This window comes from Bactrocera latifrons, unplaced genomic scaffold (assembly GCF_001853355.1).
Source record: "Bactrocera latifrons isolate USDA-ARS-PBARC rearing strain unplaced genomic scaffold, ASM185335v1 scaffold_256, whole genome shotgun sequence".
Lineage (NCBI taxonomy): Eukaryota > Metazoa > Arthropoda > Insecta > Diptera > Tephritidae > Bactrocera > Bactrocera latifrons.
Window position 1 is genome coordinate 72,183 of NW_017536141.1, and position 6,630 is coordinate 78,812.

A 6,630-nucleotide genomic window follows, 5' to 3' on the forward strand; every position below is an offset into this window, starting at 1 on the left:
TGGACTTTCCGAATGGACCACCTAAGACGCAGCCGCGGTCAACATTTAAATGAAATTATCTTCAAAAAGTAAATGTCATGAACCAATCTAACGTTTCAAATAAAGRACCGATGAGATTTTGCAAATTTTATGCGTTTTTTTTTTTAAAAAAGTTATCAAGCTCTTAAAAAATCACCCGTTACAAACATTTTGAAATTAGCGAGAGCGACAACTGACAGCCTGCAGTTGTGCAGCTGTCTAAATAACTGTGTCCATAAGAACGTGGGTATTTTAATATTTCACAGATGTCGCATGCAGTCTGTCGCGCTCTATGTGTTCGGTTCTTGAGTGATAAAACCGTTGCCGACGGAAATTTTCATGGCTTACTAGAAATGAATTTTTTGTTTTATTTTTATGCACCCCTGTTTTTATTATTTTTCTTATATTATGTAACTGTATGTGAAGTGCATATTTTTCCCATATTTTTCAAAATATAATTTTTATATCGCGGCTAATTCGATAATTTATAATATTAATGTTTTGTCATTTTTGATCTTAAGGGTTTCCTTAGTACATATTTGTACAAATTTAAATACATTTTAATTTAGTTGAAAAAATATGAGAAGTTATTAAAGTAAAGTAAAGATTATTTTTACATATCTGGTTTTAAAATAAATGTTCACAATAGACTATTTGGATGTGTAACCTTGCATTTACAAAATTAGTCGTCTCCAAACGTAAAATGAAAACATTAGTCGTCCCTTTCATCAACAAAATGCAATTAGAAAAAGCGGTAAATTAAGTACATAACTGACTTGCAATAGTTTCATTCATGAAAAAATTGCAAGCAGTTCACTAAAATGAAGTTTTTATTCAATGGAGCTCGTAATGGATAAATTGACAACTATTGTGGAAATAATCACTTTATTTGCTCGTATTAAATTATCAGCAGTATTTATTACTTAGGCATCATTGATATCCCGACAAACTACCGAATACGAAATGCATCGACATCAACGAGTGGGCGTGCGAAGTGCTGTCCTGCTTATGCACATTGTTATGTTCTCCCCTGGCGGGTCGTTGAGCCGATGAACGCGTTTTGACAGCACTGCTCTAGTATAGAAAAGTTTCGTATTTCGTGTTGGTCGTCAACAAATTTTCACAATGTAAAGACTTTAATATCTACTATAAATTACATTGAAAATCGGCTAATGTGATTGAATAATATATTTGAAATGATTGTTGTCTAAAGGCAATTGAAAAGGCGGATTTGGTGGTAATTTATAAACAAATATATGATTTGTAAATGTAGTTAACTAAAATCATGTCAGCAAGTTTTCATTTGATTGTTTTTTTTTGTAAGTTAAATGAATGAAGCTCCAAATAAAAGATTGTGCTCACACTGGCGCAAGTCGAGTTGAATCTGTAGTACGTTCTATTATGTTCGATAAGTGCACATAAGCTTGGTGGTGACAAGCATATTTGGAGATTACAAAAGTTTATAAAATTCATTGAGATCAAAATATTTATAAAAGTGAAGTAATTGAAAAGTGAATTGTGTACATGCATGGCGATAAATTAAGTAAACGAAATTTCTTTGTATTCGCACAAGAAAAGACTAGTGCAGTATTAAAGTTTATTGTGAATGAGAACTGTGAAAGCGATGCGCTCTAACATTGAATGAACCCCTCTAGAGTTAATCAAAATAGATATGCTTCGTCAATGAGAGAATTTGAATATTTGGTAGCTTGAGGTAAGTTCAGATATTTAGTTACAGTTGTATAAATCTCACGAATTCCTTTAAAAAATATTTAATGGGTTGACTAAGGTTAATGTGCATATTATTTGTGTTTCCATCTCATTACCGATGTGTGCTTAGTACATGATACCAACTTCCACATAAAGTGGATACTCGGAAATTAAGTTCACTTCGTGAATTAATAGAAATAATTGTTTTAAAAAGAACAACTGTCAGTGGTGTGAAAGATGGTAGTAATTTAAGTACTTTTCATAACAACAGTTTAAAAATCAATATTTCGATGGGAGGAGATATCATTTAATCAATGCTATGTTTATATTTTGGTGAGTGCTTTAAAAAGTTAGCAACTTTGCAATGAATTCTCTACATACTTCAGTTATTATTTTTATACTGCAATGAAATAATTTATCGAAACTAGATATTCCCATACGATTGCAAATGCATCACTGTCCTTTTTGACCTGACCATTTAATTGCCCATTCACAATTTATACATTTTTGTGTTTGATTTTGTCTCTTTCGTGTGCGAGGTACAAAATAATAAAGTTCGAAAGAGATAGTAATTGAATTTTTAATTTGCTTCTCGCCATTTCCTTTTAGTATTAGGAATTATTTTTCATCTAGAGTTGAAGGAACGTTTATCTTACATTAATAAAAAAGTAGTTTTACATTGAAATAAAGCTGAGAAATAGTACGAATATTTCAAATTGAGTGGCTTAGAGAAAGTGCAGTGGCGGTTTGATCTAAAATAAAGGTGAGACTTTATTTTATTAGTTTTATTTCTCTCATTGAATAGAAGAAAAATTTTTCATGCTTGATTCTTCTTCCTTTGGGTTAATATTTTTCCTGTTTTTTGGCATGCCAACCCATGTAGGTAATGCAGTTAATCAGTCAGCCATCCACTTCATTGAACTATCCAGTGTATAATATACCATACTATGGTGTTTTGAACACGTTTCTTTGGTTTAGACCAGTTGTGGCTTTCTTTGTACAATAGCAAATATGTATATAGTAAGTTTGAACGTAATGGCGAACCAGTGGTAAAAACAAGAATGAAAAAGCAGTTTTGTTTTGATCGTCCCTTGCTTACAACTCAATGTTGTCAAAGCAGTGTGTTTTATATAGGGTGTAAAAAAATATATTTACTAATATTTTATTAAGAATGTTAATTAACGTTTTTAATATAAAAATGTTGGAAAATAATTTTCCATGTTGAGTTGCGATAACGGATGTACAGTGTGCGACAAAACTAAGACACGGAATCTGCATTTTCAATATGTAACTAAAAAAATAAAGTAAGCATTAACTGATGTTTTATTTATTTGTACTATTAGTTCATGCATTCTTTTTATTTAATTTAGTAAAAATTAAACTAATTCAAAGAATTCCAAAAATCTGGGGCCTATTCTCTAACTTGGAATTTACTCAAATTCTGATTTTTTATATTCTGTAACTCGCTTTTCGGATTTTCAAGTGAATTTTCGAATAAAATATTAGTAAACTTTTGAGTTGCAGAAAGCAAAAACGAAAATTGTACGTATTTGTACGAATAGAATACATTTACGAATCGAGCACATAACCAAGAATTCACAATAACGCTCTGAACACATATAGAGCGACACGGCATGACAGTGCGACAGTGAACTGTAAATGGCGTCGTAAATGCTCCGACATGAACATTTGTAAGAAGTCAGCGACATAACAATGGTCGGCATGTACACAAAACAACAAACACAATTTTAATATTCTGTTTAAAGTGACATTTTCACGCTCTATGTGTTCAGCACATGATTGTTTGTCTAACGGTTTTTAATGATCAGCAAATGTTGGATATGTATAATTATTAGCTAATTGAAAAATATTAGTGCATATTCAGTTGCAGTTCGTTATTAAAAGGGGTTGGGTTGGGTTGTTTGTTAAAGTATCAATGGCTCGAATTATGAATTCCCATTTTAGGGAAAAAATTGTTAACGATTTTAAGAAAGGAGAATCGGTTATGACTATTGCAAAAAAGTTCGCACATCAAGTTCTTTAGTTACAATGCATGGCGAGAAGATAACGCAGCCATTCGGCCAATATAAAATTACCTTTTTATATCTGCAGCATCTATTTTAAGGCAATTACAGAGATTGATGCAACGTCGAGCTCTTCAGGGTATATTTTCATGCTTGCAGCAAAAAAAAACCCTGCATTTCTTTGAACGGACTTGCGCGACTGGAATATGAGAGGATTCACATAAATTGGACGATTACGAAATGGAAATTGTACATTTCCCCAACGAATCGAATTTTAATAGGAAAGATTCAGATGGGTTGAAGCTGGTACGCAGACCGAAAGACCGTCTCAGTCCACGTCATACGACAGACACGGTGGAGACAATGTACTAGTGTTGGGGTCTTCTTCAGGGCAAAGCATAGGGCCAAATTATCATATCAATGGTATAATATACAAATTTTAGTGTAAAATTATTTTTCTGAATATTATGTTGCCACATGCTGAAGAAGAAATGACTTTAAACTGGATTTTTCAACATGACAAATAATAGAAACACACTGCTATTTGAGTAAAACAGTGGTTTGTTGAGAACAGGATTAATGTTTTGAAGTGGTCTGCACAATCACCAGATCTCAAATACATAGAAAATCTATGTGAAATTGTACATCGAAAAATCAGACACGAGAATTGTAAAAAAAATGCCAAAACTGCTGGCATGATTCTGGCCGAATGAGTAGCTGAAACAAAAAAAAAATTAAAAGTTAATTAAACTTATACATATATATTTCCTATATTTCCTATACAATGACGTACAATCTTTGAAAAATATCAAACATTTACAAAAAGACGTAATTTTGAAAAAAAATTTTAATTTTTTAATGCCAAATTGACAATTTTCAACCAATCAAAAAGATCGTACCTCATTGTATGGCAAATCTATTCAAAAATACTCAGTTTTAATTTGAAGTCAGTCGGTTAATTTCTCGTTGAGTTATGAAGTCAGCAAGTTTGAAAAATGTCGTTTCGAGAAAAACGTGTTAAAAATTTCACTTATATGTACATATGTATATGCTTGCAACTGCGGGTGGTCTCTCTTTAGAACCGATTCAGAGGATGATTATGGAAATATAAGCTATCGAAAAAGCAAATAAAAAATTTTTTTTTACTGTCACACTGGTATAGCCCCTTAAATCGCAATAAAAATATTTACTCACGCGCATAAGTTTAGTTTCTTTTTTTTATTTTCTCTTGCTCTTCTAATATGGATCATTCACAATTCGTCACCAGCTGTTAAACTTCCTTGATTACAGCTCAAGAAATAAGGTAGTAACACGTTACAATTCTTTAAAAACTTTCAAAATAGGCTCCTTCTGCGTCGATTCAGCGTTGTCAGCGCGATTTCTAAGAATTGAAGGCGTCACGGAAGGCATTCTCCGGGACAGCCTTGAGAGCCGAGGTGCATGCTGCTTGGATCACCTTGTAGTCTCAAAGTGCTTGCTTTTGACTTTTTGTTGTTTAAAAATATGTTCAAACTTAACTTTTTTTAGTTTTTTTTAGTTTAAATAGAAGATAATTCAATGCCAAAGGTAACAAACTTTGCCCCAATTCCATACGACGTTTAGTTTTTTTCTATCTTGCCCGCCAATTAAGAAAAATTGTAATAATGAAAAACCGAGAAATCGCTCGTCTAAGTTTTCGCTTTGTGCACATGCGCTCATATATGTACATACATATCTGCTAGACGCTCGGTCACTATTTCTCTTCTAGCTTCGAAAATATTTTGAAATCCCATATACATATAACTTTGGAGACATATTCTTAGATTATTTTTAAAGAGATTTAAGCAAAAAAAATTTTCGATTTTTTAAGAGCATTTTGGTAAATTTTAGACGCTATCGAAGAAATAATAACCGTAGTGAACTTTGAAATATATTATAAATATTTTTGCAAAATATTTTATTTCAACTTTCAATCCTACCATGAGTTTCTTAAAAATGCAAAATCCTGGGATTTAGAATAGAATCCCCCGATTGGAATTTTTGAAGTTCAAAGCCAAATATCTGAAAAATCATTAGTCGGCGACAACTAAATACATACATATTTTTTCTTAATCTGGAGGACCTGCTCTATACTTACATACCATTTTAACAAGAAAATCTCGGGATGCTATTCTAAAATGTAAAGAGTTTTTTTTGTTGATTTGGAGTACCTGTTAGAAACTATAAGAGCGAAATCAATTAGATCTTGGCTACACAAATTTTCGTAGCACTCGTAACATATTTATCTGAGTGCGAATTTGGGCTTGTTTAGAGTTTATATTACTGATAGTCCTTTAAAACTTGGAGGAGGTCGACATAGTTCTACTGAGGAAGGGACAGTTTTTGAAAACTGCACTCTCAGAAAAGACAAGTCAATAATAGGGAGATGCCGCTGACTTATGATTTTTGATATCTTTGTATGTAAAATTCATAAATTTAAAAGTTTTAAATGAGCAACTTTTTTAAATCTATTGTGCACTAGAGTAGCATGTTTTGATTCTAATTTTCTAGGTGTGATGTAAAGCCCGAATCAGTGTAATATACATACATACATTTAACATATGTACATATGTATTTATTAAAACTCCTCTCTAGACAAACAAAAACCAAACTCTATAAGTCACTCATAATTCCCGTCCTGCTATTTGGTGCAGAGGCTTGGACGATGTCAAAAACGGATGAGTCGACGTTGCGAGTTTTCGAGAGAAAAGTTCTGCGAAAGATTTATGGTCCTTTGCGCGTTGGCCACGGCGAATATCGCATTAGATGGAACGATGAGCTGTACCTGATATACGACGACATTGACATAGTTCAGCGAATTAAAAGACAGGAGAAGGACCTGTCTTCACTTGGAATATCT

At 32.4% G+C, this 6,630-nt stretch overlaps 2 protein-coding genes across 7 annotated transcripts in view; both read left to right on the forward strand.

Annotated features, from left to right (window-relative positions):
* The first annotated feature begins 746 nt into the window (after nt 1–746).
* LOC108969533 overlaps nt 747–6,630 on the forward strand; it is a 54,471-nt gene continuing 48,587 nt past the window's right edge. For 4 of the 5 annotated variants that reach the window (XR_001993396.1, XR_001993394.1, XR_001993393.1 and 1 more), the window contains exon 1: nt 747–1,732. The gene's annotated coding sequence lies outside the window, so the exon portion shown is untranslated. The remainder of the gene's footprint in view (nt 1,733–6,630) is intronic. The other variant, XM_018934300.1, reaches the window with a different exon arrangement.
* The window catches only part of LOC108969534 (6-phosphofructo-2-kinase/fructose-2,6-bisphosphatase 1), a 30,420-nt gene continuing 26,144 nt past the window's right edge, over nt 2,355–6,630 (forward strand). Inside the window, exon 1 of one of the 2 annotated variants that reach the window (XM_018934303.1) lies at nt 2,355–2,491. The gene's annotated coding sequence lies outside the window, so the exon portion shown is untranslated. The remainder of the gene's footprint in view (nt 2,492–6,630) is intronic. The other variant, XM_018934308.1, reaches the window with a different exon arrangement.